The sequence below is a fragment of the Paroedura picta genome, chromosome 2 (assembly GCF_049243985.1).
Source record: "Paroedura picta isolate Pp20150507F chromosome 2, Ppicta_v3.0, whole genome shotgun sequence".
NCBI lineage: Eukaryota > Metazoa > Chordata > Lepidosauria > Squamata > Gekkonidae > Paroedura > Paroedura picta.
Genome location: NC_135370.1, coordinates 22695283 through 22718679, shown reverse-complemented (window position 1 = coordinate 22718679; position 23397 = coordinate 22695283). Strand labels below are relative to the sequence as shown.

The 23397-nt window shown below is 45.6% G+C and overlaps 1 protein-coding gene across 9 annotated transcripts in view; it reads right to left on the bottom strand.

Moving 5' to 3' along the window:
* Positions 1 to 23397, bottom strand: part of GULP1 (GULP PTB domain containing engulfment adaptor 1) — a 267536-nt gene that overhangs the window by 138576 nt on the left and 105563 nt on the right. For 6 of the 9 annotated variants that reach the window (XM_077319443.1, XM_077319442.1, XM_077319440.1 and 3 more), the window contains exon 3: positions 14536 to 14666. The exons of 1 other annotated variant lie outside the window; for it this stretch is intronic. The gene's annotated coding sequence lies outside the window, so the exon portion shown is untranslated. Of the gene's footprint in view, positions 1 to 14535; positions 14667 to 15493; positions 15589 to 23397 lie in introns of those variants that run through there. 2 more of the 9 variants (XM_077319437.1, XM_077319438.1) reach the window with 2 other exon arrangements.

Genomic DNA, 23397 nt, shown 5'->3' with positions numbered 1-23397 from the left:
AGCCGGGTGGGCACAGCTACAGAATGGTAGTCACAAAACGGGTGTGTGCTGTCCTGCCCGGTAACATAATGGGTGCCAGTTAATTACAACCTCGGCTGGGAAGCCAAGACCAAATCAGTAGGGAAGTTCAGAGTCAGGCGTCTAGACTTGAGGGAGGCAATTCACCAAGGAGGGCAGGGTGGGGAGTGTAGGCCAGGCCAGGCTGGAGTCATTTGCCAGGGATAGTGCCGAAGCTGTACCATGGTCAAGTAGTACAGGAGCAGAATCAAAAGCCAGACAGAAGTCAAGAACCAGGGGAGGAATCAAGGAACAAGCCGAGGTCAAGGGCCGGGAACAAAGTCAAGCCAAGCCAAAGTCAGAAAACTAGGAAACAAGTCAGAAATCAAAGCCGAAGTCAGAAACCAGGAACATAGTCAGAAGGCAGGCCGAAGTCAAGAACCAGGAATCAGTCAGGTAGAGCTTCACAGTAACAAACCACAATATTAAGTGTTTGGGAAGACGGGAGGGGAAAACATGTGTTGCGCCTACACTGACACCAAGGCTGGGTCAGGCAGAAGACTTGCAGCTGGGCCTAATCCTCATCGGAGGAAGGAGCTGCACCTGGACCCCATCAAGACTAACATGCTGATCTTCTGACAGCTGTCGTTGGTCCGGCAGCACTGTCACCACCACTCTGGCGAGTCCTCGGGGCTAGATGGGGTCTTCTCCTGAGGTTTTATGTAGATTGGTACGTAGGACTGGATATCAGCCTGGCTGGGACCAGGCTGCTCATCGTCATGTAGCTGGGTGGACACTGATGGCAGGCTCTCCAAGCGGTGCCTGGAAAGTGCTTGGACCGTGCACCTGGGTCAGCCTGTAGAGCACCCTCTGAGGGGCTCAGCCAGAGGTGCAGCCTGTGAGGCAATAAAGGCTGCCTCAGGAGGCGGAGCTACCTGTCAAATAGCTCCCACTGCTTACCTTCAGTCACACACTAAAGATCCCTGTGCTGTGGTACCCGCTGTTGCCAGAGCAACGTGTTAAAAAAACTGAGTGGCGAAGATATCAGCAGGCACCATGCTGGGGACTCCCGATCTAATGTATTTATCTATCCCCTGATTTGACGGGTTTGGCAAATTAGTGCTCTACTTTTCTTCCACCGCGGTTCTCCTATCTGACTTCCACGTTCTACACTGGATTCCGCACTGTGGTGTTCACCGAAACGTTAGAAGATGACCAGGCGCTTAGCCTTCTTGGAAAGAAATTCTCTGACACATATTAATTTTCTCCCCACTATGTAGCAGGAAGGCATTGCCAGGGGGTAATTCAATGAAATGAAATCTTTGCACGCAGGCTTACTTTGCTCCGGTTCCACGTGACGTATCCGGCATTAAATTTTTGGGGAAGGCTCCCGCAAAGCTTCTGAGCCTTTTTTTTTTTAAAGAAAGAAAAAGGACAGCAAGAAAGAAGCATCGGCAAAGGGGCCAGCTGTTCCTTGAGGAAAATTCTTGCAGTGGGGCTCAAAGTGTCAGTGCCGATCAACACAGATTACAACGGCGGGAACCGTTTTCAAGAAATCGGTGACTGAGGGACAGAACCGCCCTGTGCTTCTTTCATTTCAGAGCCTTTCTTCTGAGATAGAGGTTCAGATCCACATGTGTTTTGCAAACATACAGATACCGGTGGGACGACTTTCCGAATGGACTTCTTTCAGGGGACAGGGTGTTTTTGCCACCGAAGGCTCAAATGCTGTTACCCGCCACGAGCCTTAGAGGAGTGGCGGGCTATAAATCCAAATAATAATAATAATAAATGTCCCCAGATGTCACAGTGAGGGGTGGTATATAAGTCAAATGAATATATAAAATAAATAAAATACTTTACTAGGTCTTACACATAATTAGAATGTTGATGCGGCCAACACCGGATCTTAAATTTGCATCCATGTCTCTGGAAAGAAAGAACTCCTTTGAACTGGAAATACTTTCTCTCAGGTCTGCTGGGTATGAGTTAAAAGATGACGCCTCACAGGGTGTCTGTGGTAGGGAGAAGAAAGGGAAGGCGAATGTAAGCCGCTCTGAGACTCCTTGGGGTAGAGAAAAGCGGCATATAAGAACCAATCTTGTGGTTGTTGTTGTTGCTGTTGTTGTTGTTGTTGTTCTTCACACAAAGGGGACTGCCAAGATTTTTATAAGCAGTCGAAGAAAGAAATTATGCTGCAAGTGTCTGCAGGCGGCTTAATGAAACATTTTAAATCTCAGCACTGGCCACAATTTGTTGGCAGACTGTTTGCTTAATTTAAGCTATTAATATGCCCAGCTTTCTCCTGACCCACTCAGGATGCAATGCGATAAAGCTGTATGAAGTCACCCAGGAACAAATTAAATATTGGAAACAATAAAAGACTTAGCGCATTAAAAAACTACCTTGTGCTGGAACATAACCCGTCACTCAGTAAATCTGAGAGGCCCTCATTTGTAACAAATGCTTGTTTGTATACCTAATTCAAGACGCCTTTTTGAAATAAGGATGCCTCAAAACCCACAGGGAGCTCCTCCTCGTTTGACTAGCGCTCTGCTGTAATGCAAATCGTATCTGACAGCGCTTCTTTTGTGAAATAAGAACAAATCCATATCTAATGCACTGAGAGAGATGCAAAGTGCAGGGCTGTTTGCATTGAGGAGTTTGATGCGTTTGCCTGGGGAAGGAAGATTTTGGGAGGTGCTGGCAAAAGACCAAACTTTTCAACTAAAAATATGTCTGCAGCACAAGGTCCCCTAGGGCTTCATCAGGGCGATACCGCACGTGCGGAAAAGGCTGGGAGGGCGTCCATATGGAAGTGGGGCTGATCCCTACTTCCACATGACGTCACTGCCGGGCCAGCCCCCTCCCAGACCTGGCATGCGTGAGGCTGCCATTGCCCCACTTTGAGGGAACATGGATATTTTCAGCGTAACTGTAAGGCCTTCGGGGGCCAGCAGAACCTGGCCTGGCAATCCTACCTTCCTGCAAAAAAAAAAAAAAAAAAAAAAAAAAAAACACTGCCCCCCTGCACAGGGAAACCTTTTTGCCCCTGCAAGGACACAGGAAGTGGCGGACTGGGTCCACCATCAAAATATGTCCCCTGTGGGGACACAAGGAGCAGCAAAGGATACTGCTCCACCACAATGTACTGCCGGTGGCTCACTGTGGCCGCCACTGTGCGGAATGGCCCCAGAATAACTTTTTTTTAATGGCAGAAGTTTAGATTTCTCTCAAGGGCAGAATCACAAAGCCAAACTATTCTTTAAAATGACAGTGTGTGAACATTAGCATTAAATTATGTTTATTATGTTTGTAGTGCACATTCCTTATTTCTAAAAATCCTTTTTCAGACTGTGACTGGTCGGGACCCCAAGAAAGGCCAAGGATTTGGGAACAACCACGACATGCCCTAGCAGGTATTTTCCAATCCAGAGATGGACATCCGAACTATGTACCATATTCAGTTCGGTCGCCATGCTGGTCTGAAGCAGCAGAACAAAGTTTGAGTCCGTGAACACTTTAAGACCAACAAAGTTTTACTCTGGGTTTAAGCTTTTGTGTACAAGCACACTTCTTCAGATAACATATTGTATACCATATTGACTGCTCTCATTTACAGGGTTTGTATATATGAGGCCCTGGCCTGGATCCCAGTGGAGGTGAAATTATCCTTCATCCTAATTCCAATTAAATTCAGAGACAACTGGGTGCCCGAAATGTGTTAAATGAAAAACTATTTCACGACAGACATTTGGTCGAAGCTGGTGAAGTCATTTACTGGGCCCCCAGAACCCTCCTCTTATCCAGATAAACCTTCTCTCTGAGATTGCGACTGTAATCGCCACCTGAGCATGTTATATTAGGTCATGATTGATAGAGTTATGATTGTTAATAGAATGATCAAACTTACCTGTACTGTTACTCATTCAGGTTTTCTGTAAACGGCCCTGTGCTGTGAGGGCGATATCTATACCACTATATATTTCTGGTAAGGGATTTGAGGGGGAGCTGGTCTCATGGCTTAAGTAACACCCACTCATGGCAGCTGTCCCACCCCTGAGCGCCTCCTCCTCCAACAGGCTTGCCTGTCTGTCCAGCAGCCAGGCCATCGTCTTCCGTCCCTCACCCCTGACCACCCCCTACTCCTTCCACTTCCCTCTGAGGCTCGGAGGCTGCAGATCCCTGCTGTGTGAGAGCTGCCCCTGCCAGTGAGTTCCCTTCCCTGGGCCCTCCAGCCTGCAGCCTTTCCAGGTCCTGGGGGAGGGAGAGGCCATCCGCAGAGTTCTTCCACCCCACCCATCCCAATCTAGCTCCCGTTGTATTCCTGAATGCAACGGGCTTGGCCCCTAGTATAAAAATAAATACAAATAAATAAAATAAATAAATTGCTTGCAAGTAGTTGCATGTAGACATCTTGAAACTCCCCCCCCCCTTCCAAATGTCTTTTGACAAAATACCTCGGAAGGTATTTCCCATGTTTGGAAGACATGGAAAACCCTACTAATAAGCCACAAGAAACTATCTTGTGAAAGTAGTACAGATATACATTAGAAATCAACCTGCCTGGTCTTACTTCAGCTTTTCACTTTCACTCGCCAATTATCACAGAGGAAGACAACCATCCAGGGTTGTCAACATCCAGGTGGGGCCTGGAGACTTCCAGGAATTATGGCTCATCTCCAGAGGACAAAGATCAGTTCCCCTGGAGAAAATGGCTGCTTTGGAGGGTGGACTCTATGGCATTATAGGAGGGTTGCCAGTTCTGGCATGGGAAATACCTGATTTTAAGGGTGGGGCCTGGAGAGGGCAGGCTTTGAAGAAGGACTTCAGTAGAGTAGAACCCTATAGAGTCTACCCTCGAAAGCACCCATCGTCTTCAAGGGAAATTATCTTGGTCGTCTGGACATCAGCGGTAACAGTAGGAAACTCCAGCTGCCAGCTGGTGGTTGGCAACCCTACACTATATGCTACTGTGCTCCTTCTCCTTCCCAAATTCCGCCCTTCCCAGGCTCCACCCCCAAATCTCCAGTTATTTTCCAACCCGGACTGGGCAACCCTGCAAATCTGATCTTTTAAACACATGGTTCCCTTTTTTTTTGCCAAGATGAAATGCTTCAAACGGATAATTTGGTGGCTATCTTTCGCTTCTGCAGGATGGATTACTGAGCTTCAGAACAAACTGCCTGCTGGCTAAAGCAGTGCTCATAAATCAACAGAGCCCGGAGATGGCTACCCAGTGGCAGTCTGTTTATCGGTTCAGCCCTATACTATTACTCCTAGCTTTCCTTGTCTCCCAAGTTCATTTAAAACTCCTAAAAGAGAAGATCATTGGGACAATAAACAGCAGTGTAAACAAATCGAGAAGGTCAACAGCATTTGAGGACCCAAAAGCTGTTGCGAGGAGCTGTAAACTCAGGGCTGTTTGCCCTGATGGGACGTCATCTCTTTAAGGCAGCAAGCGATCCCAGTGTGGCCCTGTGGATACTCACTGCACTATAGCAGATGAGGAATGTGGGACAATTGAGCAAGGCTCATTGTGTGTCTTTTCTTCCCTCCCTTTTTACAAGAGGAGCATGAAAGGCGACAGCCAGACCCCAGAGGGCTTTGATGCAGCTAATGGCAGCTACAAACTGGGCATTGATCCCGCTCCATCTAGACAAAAAAAAGCCTTTTTCATCCTACAACATTAAACGCACACAAAGGACCGGCCTCCTGATGCCAACTGCTTATCCGCCCACTGATGGAACTCACAAAGTTGCAGGCTCTGTTTAGCTCCAGAGCTGGAATGGCTCCCAGTTAGGCCTTTCCCTGAGTTGACCACTGTCAGCCGTTGCAGAGGTCACCAATTTCCTTCCTCACAAAGAAACTGCTCCATCCACTGTCAGCCATACCTAAACAGATTCAAGTGGAGAGCAGTGTTGGGCTGAAGTAGCAGAACAAAGTTCAAGTCCAGTGGCAACTTTAAGACCAATTGAGTTTTATTCAAGGGGGTAAGGCACACCCACTTTGTGAGTCATAATGAAATGGGCATTACCAGTCCATTCTTATAGGTAGAGGGTAAATTAGGAAATAGAAGATTAAAGATATTTGACAGATTCAGAGACCAAACAGGAATAAGACACTTAAGCATACAGGGCTATGAGTTGTTTGAGTTCAATTCTGGATCAAAACCTCAGTGAAGGTGAAGAAGAGTTGGTTCTTATATGCTGCTTTACTCTACCAGGAGACTAAAAGTGGCTTACTATCACCTTCCCTTCTTCTCCCCACAACAGGCACCCTGTGAGGGAGGTGAGGCTGAGAGAGCCCTGATATTACTGCTCAGTCAGAACAGCTCTGTCAGGGCCATGAGTAGCCCAAGGTCACCCAGTGAGCTGCACGTGAAGGAGCAGGGAATCAAACCTGACTTGCCAGATTTGAAGTTGCCGCTCTTAACCACTACACCAAGCTGAAGGAAATAAATCTGTCAACATTGGGGGTAAATGGGCAGATGCAATCAACCGAGACCTGGTGTCAGATGGTGACATCTGTTGTAAATTCCTGTAAACTCCTAAATCCTGTAAGCCCCTAAAAAGTTGGGGCGGATACCTGGGAAGTTGAAATATGTTTTCCCCTCTGGGCAAACTACCAACTCAGGATACTAGCTGCTAAACATGTTTGGCCAACTTGTGTTCAGATCAATAAATTACCTAAGCAAGAACAAGGATTTTCCTACAATTTGAAAGACTGTATTCCAAAACTATGTGTTTTGGAATCAATAAATCTAGATTCTCACAGGAGCTGCAGAACACAACTTCTTTATTTGCAACCTAGCTCCAATTGACTTAGGAAAATGAAAATAAGGAAAAAGAATAATTTGAGGGGTGGAGTTTGGTTCAGCTCATATATGGACCCCCCCCCCCCTGTAATGATCATCACTTTGGGGCTACAGCCCTGCATTCCTTTTAATATTATCCCATAGCATCACATGACCTGCTGGAACATTTTTCTAAGTGTTTGCAGGAGCTACAGCAGGAAGGAGGCGGAGGTTCCACGCAGAAATGTGCTGGCACCAAAGCAATTCCTTCCACCATTTTGGATGCAGAAGATTTTCACCAGCCATTCTGTATTTCAAACCAGAAAAGAATGGTCGCATAAAACGCTGGCTATACATACCAAAATTGCATCAAAAGAGTAAACTTCCACTTTCACCAGCAGGGAATATTATTTGCTGTCCATCTGCTTCCGATTTATGGCAACCGTAACTTGAAAAGTCCGGATTAGCCAAATATCATCAGATCTCGGAACCTAAGGAGGGTTGGCCCTAGTTAGCTCATGGATGGGAGACAGATCAAGGAAGTCCATGGTCGCCATATTGGGGCAGGCAATGGCAAATGAAAACTCTACAGCAGGGGGAGTCAACCTGTGGTCCTCCAGATGTCCATGGACTACAATTCCCATGAGCCCCTGCCAGCATTTGCTGGCAGGGGCTCAGGGGAATTGTAGTCCATGAACATCTGGAGGACCACAGGTTGACTACCCGTGCTCTACAGCAGCGGTCCCCAACCTTCATCTGGTCGGGGACCGCCTCCGGGGGTGGGGGAGAGCCAGCGGCCCGGCTGCCGCAGTTGCTCAAAAACGTGCAAGTGCGGAATTGCCGCATATGCGTGTTTTGGCCACCAGGGGGCGCAAACGCGCACATGCGGCAGTTCCGCGCGTGCGCGTTAGCGTCGCTGGCGCACCAGCTGCCGTGCCGGCTGCCATGCCGGCCTCTTTCCCCCCCTCTCGCTGCAGGGGGGGAGGCAGGTGCGGCCGCTGGCGGCCCGATATGATGGCCTTTGTGGCCCGGTACCGGGCCGCAGACCGGGGGTTGGGGATCCCTGCTCTACAGGGTTGCCATATGTCAGTAGCAACCTGATGGCCAAACAAAAATAAATAATAAAAATAATGAATTAGTTCATGAACTCCAAAATACCATCTCATTAACAGCTTTGCCAACTGAGGGTTTTGGCTTCCTTTCTTGGATCAATCCATCATATGTCAGGTGTTCCTCATTACCTGCCGCTTTCACCTTTTCCTAGCGGTATTGTCTCTTCCAGTGACTCCTGTCTTCTCATCGGGTGGCCAAAGTACAATAGCCGCAGTTTCATCATTTTCACTTCTCGGGAGAACAATAAAATCAAAGCCCAGTAGCACTTTTAAGGCCAACCAAGATTTACTCAAGGCGTGAGCTTTTGAATACAAGCACTCTTCCTCAGACTAAGAACTGAGGCAGAGTGCTTGCACTCAAAAGCTCACGCCCGGAATAAATCTTTGTTGGTCTTAAAGGTGCTACTGGACTCTGATTTTATTGTGCTACTTCAGACCAACACGGCTACCCATTTGAATCACTTCTAGGGAGAGTTCAGGCTCGATTTGATCTAGAACCTGCTTATTTGCCTTTTTGGTGGTCCACGCTACGGTTATCAGTAAGCATTGATTTATTGTTCTCCCCAACGTTCTATTGTTCATAATGTTATAGTTATTACTGTATTATTATATACTGAGTTATGTGTATTTTTTCTGTTTGATGTCAACTGCCCTGAGCCTTCGGGGAGGGCTTTTATATTTATATTTGTATTTGTATTTGTATTTGTATTTGTATTTGTATTTGTATTTATATTTATAAATAAGACTCTCCTCCAGCCCCACACTTCAAATGAATCTACTTTCTTCCTGCCAGCTTTCCTCATTTCTCAATGTACAGAGCCATACATTGCAATGGCTCTTGGAGTGCAAACCATTTTACACGCAGAGGCTAATAACATTCTTTGACACTGTCTGAATTGCCCAATCTTACCTCTTAAAAATAAATGTGGGCAAAACCAAAGTCATAACCAGACCAATTCCACACAGAGGTGCAGAACTCGCACTGCGCCCTGCTTGCAAACGCGTGGTTGAAAGCCATGCGTTTGCAAAGAAAACCAGGGTATAAAAACCAACTCTCCTCCTTCGTCAGATCTGACAGCATCTGATGCATGCAGCTTTTGATTCTCAAAAGTTAATTCCCTGAAAATCTGGTTGTTTTCTAAGATGCTACTGGACTTGAATCACGCTGCTCTACTGAGGACCAACACAGGTGCTCTCTGAAAATTTCTAACTACAGATTCTAGCCTGCTGTGCTTATAATGACACCATAATGACAAAATTGATTTGATGTAGCTCCAGCTGAAAAATATAGTTCAGAACCATTCGTGGCAGGCCATATAAAGAACTTCTGCCAGGGTCGTGCATCATTGAGACTTATGTACCAATTTCTCTTCCAAAATCCACAATGTCAGTATGCTTTCTCTCTGGTCTATAAACTTTTAGATCTGGCTTGTTAGGGGGAAATATGTTCACACCAAACAGCAGCAAACACAAACATAAAAATGATGGTTCGGGAAGCTTAAATGTAAAAATAATCTAGTAAACAAAGCGTATGACATTTAAAAAAACAGTGCTTCAATTGGGCACCGTGTGAGTTAGAGCCTAGTCTTCAGAACTTTTATAAGGAAGAAAAGGGCAAAAATTAAAAAAATGATCAAAAAGAAGGGGGGGGGGAACAGCAGTAGACATTTACGGCTCCAACAAGGTAAAGTTAGAGCCTTAAACTATTTTCTTCACATGAAACAACATCTACAACGTAGAGGGGTAGAAGCAGATTTTTCCTCACAGTGCAGCCCATTAAAAGTTAAAAGTGTTAGTGGGAGCCAACTTGTTTGTAGTGGTTAAAAGCAGTGCCTTCTAATCTGGAGAGATAGATTTGATTCCGGCTGGATGACCCTGGGCTAGTCACAGTCCTGTTAGAGCTGTTCTTACAGACCAGCTCTGTCAGAGCCCTCTCAGCATCTCCTATCTCACAGGGGAGAGGAAAGGAAGGCCAGCCACTTTCAGTCACCGTCAGTAACTGAAAAGTAGGATGTAAAAACCAACTCTTCTTTTTCTAGCCCAATCTGCAGTATCATCAAGACTCTTTATCTCCGTCCAGCTATGGAGGGCAAACAACAGATTTACAGGAAACATTCGACAGAAAAGGCCAAATTGATATCCCTATCAAAAGTGTATATTTGTATGTCACAACCACTCCACTTATTGGGAGGGATGGAAGATTGAGGACTACTGCCATGTTGTTGGGTTTGTTGTTGTATGTTTTTGTGTCCTTGGGTTGTTTGAATGGGATTTTATTGGGGATTTTAGCATGGACAATTGTAACCCACCACGAGCTGGTCTTGGGAATAGTGAGTAATAAATTTAAAATTTAATAATAATAATAATAATAATAATAATAATAATAATAATAATAATAATAATAATAATAATAATAATAATAATAATAATAATAATAATAATAATAATAGAACTTGCAATAGCATACATAAGAGAAGTCTGTTTTTTTGCTAAGACAGATTCATAGCTTAGAGAAACTTCTTACAGTCCCATGAAAGGGTACACTTGATTCAGACAAATAGTTCATTTGGAGGTTTTGCCAATAAAGGTGTCTTGAGCCTAAGCTTTCGGGAGATGATTCTGCGAAGATTCAAGGGGGTGGCAGGTTACAGTGGATGAGCGATATTGTTGTGAATGTCATGCATAGTGCAAGGGGTTGGTCTAGATCAGCGGTCCGCAACCTTATTTGGGTTGCGGACCGGTGTGGGGGAGGGCGATCCGGGTCCCGCGCCTGTGCGGCAACTCCCGTGCAAACGCACATGTGTTGACCTGCTGTGCATGTGCGTTTGTGCCTGGTGAGGCTGCAAATGCACATGCACGGCAGTTTCACGCACGCATGTATGCACGGACCTGCCACACGTGCGTTTGCAACTCCACCGGGCGCAAATACGCATGCGCGGACCTGCCGGCATGCCAGCAGCCGCGCTTCTCTCCCCCCCTCCTGCAGAAAGAAGCTTCGCGGCCCGTCACTGGGACATGGCCCGGTGGTTGGGGACCACTGGACTAGAAGACCCAGAAGGTCCCTTCCAACTCTATGATTCTATAATTCTATGATTCAGACTGTTTACTGGCAATGTGAAGGGGCAGGTCTGACTGGCTCCCTCCAGAGACTAGACAAGCAAGCAAAACATTAATTGCATAATACCAAAGGCCATCACAATTAAGATGCGCAGAAGGACCTAGATAACCATGGCAAAAAAAAGAGCATAATAAAAAACTTTTAAAACACGTAATCAACTTCACAATATACAACTGATATATATATAGAAAGAGGAAACCTCCTGATAACAGGAACCAATAAGGTTGGGCTATACAAATAAAGATTATGTATTGTGAACTCTTTTGCTAACCAATCACAAAGAGACACAGAGAGAGCAGAGAATGAAATGTATAAATATGAGTGCTTCTCTTTGATGCATCAAATTTTGTGTCCATAGCTTTAGACACCTCTTCCTTTTGCTAGCAAAATAATTTTTTTGCTTATCAAGTGTTCTCATTTTGTTCCTCTTACAGGGTACTTTGGATGTATACTGTCTATGAACAATCTCAAAAGTGAGGTGAGAGGCAGTGAGTTGAGAGAAGACAGCCAAGTGAAATCTGCTGGTATTCACCCAAGGATTTTATTTTAGATGACCTTTTTCTCTCCCCCAGCCCCATCCAAGCTTTTTAAATTCCAGCAGCAGCAGACGATACAAAAATTTCCGGTCATCAGACCATCGAATGACTGAAAGACAGAAGTGGAGCAAGACTGTGACTAATTTCATCTCAATACGGAAAACTGTTCAAGAAAGAATTATATTTCATCCTGTATCTGGCTATCACTCAAGGCTTCTCCAACCAACCAAGTAGCATTTGGACAAAAAGAACGGCTGAGAACAATTCAGGTAGTCCAGTCAGGCAGCCCCAATAATATCATTTCGACGGCTCGAAAGGACCACAGAAAATCCTATTTCACTGAGGTAACTGAAAATGTCTCAAAGCACATTTTCTTCATGTCTACACACCTCGCAAACTTAACTAACCTGGAGATATTCCCAGAAACTTTGACTACCTTTCACACCTCACCTAAACAATCAGGTAGGATATCAGATCACTCATTTGCTGCCAAGTCTGGAAAGAAAATAATTTTTAAAAAAAAATCTATTTCAAACCCTATAAATGGGCCCAGAAACTGCTCCCAAAAGGAGCTCTTGCCAGCTAACGGCTACCATTGCCTTGTGAACTGTCCAATGAGCAGTCTGAAAGCCCAGTTGCACAATGTGGCAATCACATTTTGGATTATTTGCTGCCTAAAGTGCTGGATCTGACCGGACAAATAGTCTTAACCTGTTTTACCCTCTTGCTCGACCTCTTTAAATGCTTCCTTTGCGTGAGTGAAATATATCCCTTGGCCCTGAATAGTATATTTTCACACTGCCGGATGTTCTTTGTTATTGGTCTGATTCTGAGTAAAGCAATACAGGATGGGGGTTGCTGTTGCATACAGTGAATTTCCTTCTGTTAATAAGCCATCTCTGAAGCTCTTCCGGGAGCTCATTCCAACAGGTCAGAGCCAGGACCAAGAAGGCTCTGGCCCTGGTTGAAGCCAAAGCCGTATCTCCTGGGATTACTAGAACTGAATACTTGGTACAGTTTTGCCTGTTTGAATCGCTAATTCTCCAGTCCGTCTGCCTGACATATTCCCTTCAGTGCCCTATACTTCTTGCTTTATTTTGCCAGGTTTCTTAGAATTCTCTCCAAACTTGTAGAGGCGGCAGCTTATTATAGGAACAAGGTGGAAGGAGAGTTTCTTCCGTTCACATCCCAGCTATTTTGGGGTGGATTTTGGCCAACTGGGAAGCAGCTGACTTAGTGTTCATGTATCTCCCTGATCACACACAGCAACATTAAGGGCCCACTTTTCTATTCCACTCAAGTGCAGTTTTCTGAGCAGGTATCATCCTTCCAGAAGATGACAGCCACACTCACTGATGACGTGTACAAATAAAGCAAACCACTTGTGGGATGGGTTTCCCTGGGGCAAGAGGACAACCCACAAGTTATTCTCCATCACAATCACCCACTGGGGTTCCCCACAGGAATTTAACAAAGAACTGAGGGAACAGAATCTGGGCCTGGCTATGATGATATTATCCATTCAGACGTGTCCAACCCTCGGTGATTCTACAGAAAAGTTTCCACCACGCATTTCTGTCAATGACCACTTCTTTTAGATGGTTCATGGTCAGCCCTGTGTCGGCTTTGATCATGCCGAGCCAGCGGATCCTTTGGCGGCCACGTTTCCTTTTGCCACTGACCGTGCAGAGAATTAATGATTTTTCTAGCGAGTTTGATCGCATGATGTTTCCAAAGTAAGTGAGCTTTAGCCGTAATATCTTGCCTTCTAATGACATAGATGGTTTGCTCCTCTCTAAACCTATCTTGTTGGTAACTTTGGCTGTCCATGGTATTCGCAGCATTCATCTCCAACACCATAATTCAAAGGTATCTATTCTCCTGGTTATAAACCCCTCCAAACTGGCTCGACTAAAGGTGAATGAGGAAAGCTGACAGGAACAACGTGGTTTGCTCTTAAAATTGAAGAAAGTTATTCAGAAGAAACACACACAAACGGAGCCATCTATTGACAATCAACCACGAGTTGTGGTTTTGTCAGGTTTCAAACAGTTCGAGCCCAAGGACCTCTTCTTTTTGTGGTTTTGCGGTTCTACGGAACAGTTTTTGGGAAAAGACCATGACTGTTATCATAGAATCATAGAGTTGGAAGGGGCCATACAGGCCATCTAGTCCAACCCCCTGCTCAACGCAGGATTAGCCCTAAGCATCCTAAAGCATCAACGCAGGATTAGCCCTAAGCATCCTAAAGCATTGATTATAGAGATGATTTATCTCACAGTATAATTGTTCCTACTGCTTTCTTTTGTTTTCGCTTCCACGGAAATGATCATATAATATGATATCACCCAATATGATATGACATGTATTTGTTGGTATTAAAATAAATTGGGGGGAAAACATCTCTCTGGCAGAATAAGAACATATAAAATACAGCACTCGGCTGCAATTTAGTTTCGCACGAGACTCAACAAGTCCTGAAGACAAACTGTGGTATCTCAGCTATCCTGAGAGAAAGAAACTTCACCAGTGATATGATACTCCACAAATTTAATTCCCACTCCTGTTCAACTGGACCTTTTCTTTCTCTCACAGCTCCCCACCTCTAATCATCAGCAACCTACTGGCAAAACTTCCCTCCCTCTGCTCCTATTGGCTGGTTCAGAATACCACTCCACTCTCATTGGCTCCTATGTTGCAGGGCTTTGCCACACCATCATCAATCTAACATGACAGACCAAAGATTTCACATCTTCTGACACCCACCATAATAAAATGCCTTCCAAAGAATGGAGGTTAAATATTCATTTGTCATTTATTAAAACAAATCAGGGTGATTCACTATTTGAGCAGTTAAGGGGATTAATTAAAACCAATTAAGAGCTCTACTCTTCACACTCACCATCATGGTTTTCAGGTCTACTTCAGTATAGCAGTTGTACAACAAATAGAATAATGTTTAATATAGACTCTTACCGTGATGAGCCCAAATATTCACCAAGGGTTCGAGTAATTGCTTGCTTTCATGCGGAATAAATCACTTGTTCACCATCCCATTTGGCCTCATGTCTTTGTCTTCTCCGGGCCAGTTCCTAGTATTTGATATGCTGAAAGTACCAAACGGAAAAAGCCAGTCAAACAGCCGGTATGTTGTCAGAACAAATTCATTATTCTGATTTTGCTATCCTTTCTTATTAAGGCTATGTATGTGAAGGATTATGAATTGCATTCAGTAGGATCACTGTAGCTTCCAACCCAGCCAAGCTGAGCTTCTCACACTGAGACAGTAGGCAATATTCTACTCTCCCTTGGAGTGGATATTTTTTTTACCCGGGGGTTGCTTAGCCAGGATTTCTCAAAACAATAAATGTACAAAAGAACATTTTCAGCACAACCTGTAGGTTATCTACTCATGTGAACTTTCTTTGGCGGCTGATGTCGAAAGCAATGGGCAAAGCAGCGGGCCCTCAATCTCCTTAAGGAGAAAAACATTTGGGCACAAATTTACTTTGTTTTATGTACCGCTGCACTATTTACTGTGGAAATCTAGGGGATATCAGTCTATAAATCTGGCATTTCAAATACACTTTTTTAAAATCCATGTTAGAAAGAAAAATATGAGACACTCTAAACACCATTTTAAACACCGTCTCACACTACCTATGAACCCATATAGATTTTTACTGCCGTGACAAATGCATAGATAAAAGTAATTTAAGGTACTCCTCTGGTACAAGTTATAGATGAGTTTGGTGCTTATCTCCACAGAATATACCCTGACAGCACTCTACAAAGATGCACAGAGGAGACCTTATTAATGGGTAGTTAATCGAAAACTCTGCCTATGAAAAATGGTTAGGAAAAGCACAGAGATAGGAGGTGGGGAAGGAAGCTAGGAGGTCGGAAAGCAAATTCGCCAGCTTGGCTTCGTTACCAGTTACGACGGACTACCAAGGTTTAATGCCTAGCCGAGTCTGAGAACCTTTGAGTGACAGACTGTTCAAACAGCATTTTGTGGAGAGTGTTAGTTAAGAAATAGCAGTTGAGAAATTACAGTTGAAGAAGAGATGGTTTAGCACCGGGGAGGAGACAAGGAGGAGTGAGAGGATAATAGAAGATCCCCATTCAAGCCGAGAAGGGACAGAGCTTGTGGTCAAGATGTGCCCAGTGAAAACAAAGATAACTCTTAAAAGAGGAGCGATCCCTGGCCGGTATAGATGGAAGGATTTTAGGAACTTGAATGTACATCTTGCCTTCTAAAGTTGAATTGCCAGCTGAAACTCAGAAACTTATGGTTGCGAGTTAAACCGGGGACTGAAAAGAAAACCTCTCTCCTCAACGCTTCAAAGACCTCGTTGAAAAGCGAAAACACTTGGCAACATGTTAGCTGGATTTAGTGTGATTACAAAATTACCTCGGTTTTTATTATCGGTTCACCTCATATATCCTACACAAGATTCCACCCGACTTTTCCCCCTCCAAGTTAAACAAAATGTCTGGTTATTTTTATCTTTCCCAAGCCTCCCACATGCCACTTACAGATGTAAAATATAAGTAGATAATTTTGTCTCTTTCCTCTGGGCTGGGCCAGCATCAAGATATACAACAACTTGACAGGGTGGGACAGCAATAGACTTACTAATAAGATTAAAACAGCATGGGGACAGTAAACACAGTACATGAGCTCAAGCTCCACGGAAGGGGTGGCCAAACTGCAGCTCTCCAGATGCCCATGGACAATAATTACCATGAGCCCCTGCCAGTACATGGTCATTGCAGTCCATGGACATCGGGAGAGTCACACTTTGGCCACCCCTGTAGCAATTCAGCCAGCTAATATTTTCAGGAATGGGGGAAGGAGGAAGAAACTCCTCTGGGTGGGATCAGGTCAAAACATGGCACAAATGCCAGCATTCATACTCTGCAGTGGAACAGTTCTTCCAGGTCGTGTGCAGTGGCCATTCAATATGCTTCTGTTGCCCCTAACCTGCTAGCACAATCCCTTCAGATCTTGTAAGGTTGACCCTGTGGGATAGGAGACCTCCATGGGAAACCTTTCTTTCCTTCCCTTCTGTTAAAAAGCCACGTGGGCTGAAACAGAGCAACCAAGCTGATAGAATCATAGAATCATAGAGTTGGAAGGGGCCATACAGGCCATCTAGTCCAACCCCCTGCTCAACGCAGGATTAGCCCTAAGCATCCTAAAGCATCCAAGAAAAGTGTGTATCCAACCTTTGCTTGAAGACTGCCAGTGAGGGGGAGCTCACCACCTCCTTAGGCAGCCTATTCCATTGCTGAACTACTCTGACTGTGAAAATTTTTTTCCTGATATCTAGCCTATATCGTTGTACTTGTAGTTTAAACCAAAGGCCGCGGTACCGGGCCGCCGGCAGCCACGCCTGCCTCCCCCCGCCGGCAGCAAGAAGGAAGGGAAGAGACAGGCACAGCCGCCAGCAGGGCGGTGACGCAAACGCGCATGTGCGCTGTTGCCGCGCATGCACATTAGCGCCCCCTAGTGGCGAAATTGCGCACGCGCAGTTGCCACGCATGTGCGTTAGCGCCACCTGGTGGCAAAACACGCATGCGCGGCAACTGCACGTGCGCGTTTTCGCATCACCCGGGCCATTGGCTCTTCATTCACTCCGGAGGCGGTCCCTGACCTGAGAAAGGTTGGGGACCGCTAGTTTAAATTACTGCGTGTCCTTTCCTCTGCAACCAACGGGAACAGCATCCTGCCCTCCTCCAAGTGACAACCTTTCAAATACTTAAAAGAGGGCTATCATGTCCCCTCTCAACCTCCTTTTCTCCAGGCTGAACATATACCAAACCGAAGCAGCAAAAAAACTACAACCCTTTGCCACTCAAAAAGTAACATCAAAATCAAAATCTGAAAGAAGCTAGATGGATGTAGAGTCATCAGGCAGGAGTCATCAGGCAGAAAGGAATGTCAGGGTTGTGAAGTGGAGGCTGACAAGGGCACACCACCTCTGAACTCCTCATTCCTTGAAAGCCCCACCGAGGTCACCAAAAGGATTGCTTTGGCTTGGCACCGCCTTCCCACGCCCACAGGGCTCTTGTACTTTAATAAGATGACTGCTGCTCCCTACACTGCTTTAAAAGAGAGAGGAGAGTGCTGTAGCTCATAAGGGTCTTGTTTTCATAAGGTTTCTCTGCGACAGTGCCACTTTAATATTCTGGAAATAACAAGAATCTAATCAGGTTTCAACACACACACACACACCCCGCACACCCCAGTGCTTTCCTATTCAAGCAAATTTACTTTCCTATTCCCAAACACGAATAAGAGATACAAGGGTTATACAGTGTTTACAGAATATAAACGATTGCTGGCAGTGAGAGTCAAATGATTTAGCATTTATGCAATACAAAAAAAAAAAAAAAAAAAACGAGCTTTGAATTAAACATTTGATTTACATTTCTAGTTACACCAGCCTGTAAATTGCAGTGGGGAAGTATTCCACGGTGCAAGCTTCGGTCTAAATCCGTCAATGACAGGTATAAATCTACATCGGATTTCTTCATTTACCTAAAGATTTCTTCATTCAACTAAGACCCTAATGGAGAATAACATTTCAAGTGCGAGCAATCTCCTGAAAGAAAAAGAGAACTAACGAGTCAAATCAGCATAAAGATTTGACATGAGCCCTGATTGGCTGGAATCGTTTTTGCAATTAATCGACGGGGAAGACGCATCAGATGGGAAGAAAACCAGTGCTGAAGAAGACAAAGGAGAAGAAGAGCTGGGGGGGGGGGGGTTGTATCCGATTTTTCATTACCCAAAAGAGTCTAAAAGCGGCTTTCTAAAACCTTTCTCTTCCTCTCCCCACAACAGACAACCTGTAATGTAAATGGGGCTGAGAGAACTCTCATAGAATCATAGAATAATAGAGTTGGAAGGGACTCCTGGGTCATCTAGTCCAACCCCCTGCACTGGGCAGGATACTCACAACCCTATCGCTCATCCGCTGTAACCTGCCACCCCCTTGAACCTTCACAGAATTAGCCTCTCTGTCAGATGGCTATCCAGCCTCTGTCTAAAAATTTCTAAAAATGAGAACCTACTACCACCCGAGGAAGCCTGTTCCTATGAGAAACTGCTCTAACTGTCAGAAACTTCTTCTGGATGTTTAGACGGAATTTCTTTTGAATTAATTTCATCCCATTGGTTCTGGTCCGTCCCTCTGGGGCAAGAGAAAACAACTCTTCTCCATCCTCTATATGGCACTCTAAGAGAACTGCTCTGCAAGAATGTCTCTAAGATAATTGTTACTGGCCACAGGTCACCCAGCTGGCTGTATGTGGAGGTGGAGTGGCAGATCAAATGTGATTCCCCAAATTAATGAGTACATTATGCTGGCTCTAAAGTCTATACCCTCCCCCCTCCCCAAATGAGCTCTATGCTCCACCATGTCTAACTGGTTAGTGATCCCTGGCCCCAAGGAAGCTAGAGCTTTCTCTGTCCTGGCCCCCATCTGGTGGAATGGAAGATCAGATGGCCCCCTGGGAAAACACGGCCACCACATTTTTGATCATCTGGGCTGATGGCTTAAAATTCTCCCGGCACAGTGAGTGAACCCGCCCAGGTTGGGAGAAGAGTGTGTTAGTTGCCGCCAGAAATTGAACAGAGGACTTTTTAATGGGTTTTTCATAGGGATTTGTATTTTATGTGGTGTTTTTACTGTGTAACCCGTCACAAGATGCCTTGCCATGGATGGATGGATGGATGGATGGATGGACGGACGGACGGACGGGAGGGAGGGAGGGAGGGAGGGAAGGGAGGGAGGGAGGGAGGGAGGGAGGGAGGGAGGGAAGGAAGGAAGGAAGGAAGGAAGGAAGGAAGGAAGGAAGGAAGGAAGGAAGGAAGGAAGGAAGGAAGGAAGGAAGGAAGGAAGGAAGGAAGGAAGGAAGGAAGGAAGTGCCCATGGACTCCAATTCCATTTTGGAAATAACACTTTAGAACACGCCCATTTTCTGTCATGGCAAGGGGACCTCTCCGATGATCTGTTCACAGTTCAGAACAAGCCGCAATGGGAGCTGTCTTGAGCCTAAGCACCCGGCTGCATTCGGCACGGGCCGCTGACCAGGTAGCCTCCATTACTGCATGCACAGTCCTCTGAACTGTTAGGATTACAAATCTATGGTTTCATGTGCATGTGCTCCTTCTTTGCCAGTGCTATTTGAGGTGTTAGTCAGTTTGGTAGGTGCTCAAAAAATTACTGAGTTATGCCACAGTTCCTCAGACGGCAGTGTGGGAATGCGAAGAGGTTATGGGCCATTTTAGAAAATTCACTACACGGACGGCTTTTGGCACGCAAAATGGCCACGGAAGGGAGACTAGAAGAAGAAGAAGAGTTGGTTCTTATATGCCGCTTTTCTCTACGTGAAGGAGGCTCAAAGCGGCTTGCAGTCGCCTTCCCATTCCTCTCCCCACAACAGACACCCTGTGAGGGAGGTAAGGCTGAGAGAGCCCTGATATTCCTGCTCAGTCAGAACAGCTTTATCAGTGCCGTGGCGAGCCCAAGGTCACCCAGCTGGCTGCATGTGGGGGAGTGCCGAATCGAAACTGGCATGCCAGATTAGAAGTCCGCACGCCTAACCACTACACCCAACTAGAGAAGGAACGCACGTTTTTCTCCTCATTCCGGCAGGATCAAGAGATCAACACAACCAAAGAAAGCATATTGAATCAGTGTTCTTGGGCAAATGGCTGGGGACTGGAACAGGATCATTTTGCAAGACAGCAGAAATAGTTTGCCGTGCCATTTATAATGGTTTCAAGGGTGCAATCAAATTATGCTCTCGACCAGAGCACGTTGCATCCTGGATTGGTAATTCTTTTCTCTGGAGACAATTAAAATTTACTGGGACAATTACTGTTCCCCCTCTTGAGTACTGTGGTTAACTCCTCGCAATCCTCAGGGTTCTCAGGGCCCTCTATGACAGCGCGTGATAATTGCGAGCAAAGAACAATGGGATAATTAATGATTTCCCTTCCCACTCACAGCATATGATTTGGAGGATCATCCACTACAATGGCTCCAAGCACTCCCTTTTCCTGCTTTTCATCAACAGCATTGCAAAAGTTCATTCTGCTCTTAAAACCCCTTTTTAGCGGGGAAAGACAGATGTATTACTAGGGTTAGCAGCTTGCCTCAGGCACAGGAGATAAAAAAAAAACACAATGCAAAAAAATAAGGGGGAGGCAGGGAGGGAGGGAGGCAGGGAGGGAGAGAGAGAGAGAGAGAGAGAGAGAGAGAGAGAGAGAGAGAGAGATTAGTCTTCATCTTGAAGGAAAAATGTATTTCCTTCTTGTTGCCTTTTCAGACAAGGACAATAACATATAAATAAGCATGTCTATGGTTTTGTTTTGTTTTGTTAATGATTATCTCTATTTATCAACAGACGTGTTTAAAGAAAAGTAATGCCCATTAAATCGACGTTGCATTTGGACCGGGTGGTCACCCATATGCGGATGAAAAGAAAAGAGCTGGTTGTTTTTTTTTTACTACCAAGAGGAGTCTCAAAGCGGTTGACAGTCGGCCTCCTTTCCTCCCTCCACCACAGACATCCTGTGAGGTAGGTGGGGCTGACAGAGCTTTGGGAGAACTTCTTCTGGCCCAAGGCCACCCAGCAGGCTGCATGTGGAGGAGGATTTGGGAATCAAACCCGGTTATCCAGATTGGAGGCTGCCACAGGCACCACACCAAGCTCTTCTGCTTTAACATGTGCTTCCAGTTTATACCAGAGAGGCTGTAGAAATCCTGACCGATTCCGCATGAGGAATTTGCCCCCAGGGCAGTCGTTGCTTGCGGGTTTTAGTGCTGCTTCCACATGATGTTGGCAGCAACCTGGAGCTCTCAAGTGGCTGGTGTAAGTTTTATCCAGATTTGCTCTGCAATGAGGGAAATCGGCAAAAACCAATTTGCCACTTCTTACTGCGTAGCGATCTGGAGAGCAAACATGGGCAAGCCTGCACACAGGGAGAAACACGCAACAATATTGGGAGTGTTTTGCCTGCCCTCACGCCTACTCTCCCCTCTCCATGTCCTGATCGTGATTTTTTAAATAAAAATGCGTTCTTGCGGGACCACAAAGCTATATGCCCCTATGTTAAAATAAAATGTTCTGCTCACTGTACACAGTAATTTTGGGATCAGGCAACCAAAACACATTCCATTGTGTTTTCTGGCAGAGGGGTATGAACAGGGAAAGGGGGGGGGCATGTGATGAAGCAGCCCTCTCCTGATCAGCTAGGTGTCCATGCTGCTTGTTTTAAAACCTTATTGTGAACCAACAATCACTCATCGGGATGGCCAGCCTATCACAAATCTACCCAAACATAAATAGAGTCCATTACAGCATGAATCCCAAAAAGAGATAAAGGTAAAGGTAAAGGTAAAGGTATCCCCTGTGCAAGCACCGAGTCATGTCTGACCCTTGGGGTGACGCCCTCCAGCGTTTTCATGGCAGACTCAATACGGGGTGGTTTGCCAGTGCCTTCCCCAGTCATTACTGTTTACCCCCCAGCAAGCTGGGTACTCATTTTTACCGACCTCGGAAGGATGGAAGGCAGGAGGAAATGTTTTATTGTTGTGGTGTGATCCTGCGGCAATGCAAAAGTGCTAGTTTTTTTTTTTTAATGTCCAGTGTTGTGGCGTTTCTCCATAGCAACACAGAAGTGCATTTTTTTTACAAAATATATTAATTTCAGGGCTTGGGGGGCTCATACTCCCCTGTGTTGCTCTTGGAAATACATCCCTCCCCTCTGCCAGGGACTGTTAGAGGCTCCTTCACAGCGGGCCTCAAGGGAGGAGGGAGGGTTGGGAATCTTGAGCAAGACCACCCTGGGGGGAGGGGAGATTCCACTAGTAGGAGTCTTTGGAATCTTCAGCATGTAGTCAGAAGTATGAATTACTCATTATGTATATAGATGTCTGGGGCAGTGAAGTGCTGTATTCTTGGTAACTGGGGGCACAATGGGCGGGTTTCTGAGGTTCTGGTCTTATTATTATTATTATTATTATTATTATTTGGATTTATATCCCGCCACTCCCCGTAGGCTCGTGGCGGGTCACAGGAGTCCTATCCCCATTAAAATACCCATTAAAAGACTTTAAAACAATCCCAACATGGCGGAACTTATCATTCCCACCCCTGCTATCAGAGCGGCAGGGAGGGTGGGGAGGAGATGCTAAGTCTGGGGGGGGGGAATGTTGGCACTCATTCGCTGACCCCGGCCTCAACCAAAAACCTGGCGGAAGAGCTCCGTCTTGCAGGCCCTGCGGAAAGCTGGTAAATCCTTGTTGGTGGACCTCTTGGTGGCACCTGGGCTTTGGCCACTGCGTTGGATTGAATGGGCCACTGGCATGATCCAACATGGCATGTCTGGGGCAATGAAGCTCTGTATTCTTGGTGCTTGTCGGGGCAACACCGGGAGAGCTTCTGGCCCCACTGGTGGACCTCCTGATAGCACATGGGTTTTGACCCCTGTGTGACAAAGAGTACTGGCCTGGATGAGCCTGAACTATAACTCAGTTATAGCCTGAACTATAACTATAACTCAGGGTGGGTATGATTTTATCATGTATGCTTTAAATTGTTAGCCAGCCAGCCTTGCAGGTTCTCATGAAGGTATAAGAGCAAATTTTGTAAATTAACAAGACCCAGATTGATTCAATGGAATGGGGCCCATCACTAGTCCTAATAGCTCATTTTCTGCTCTAGAGGGCAAAAGCAAGTTTTGCATACATCTGATTTCCCTGAAATGTAAGCCAGGCAGCCAACCTGGTTTTATGCCTTTTATAAATTGCTATTGAC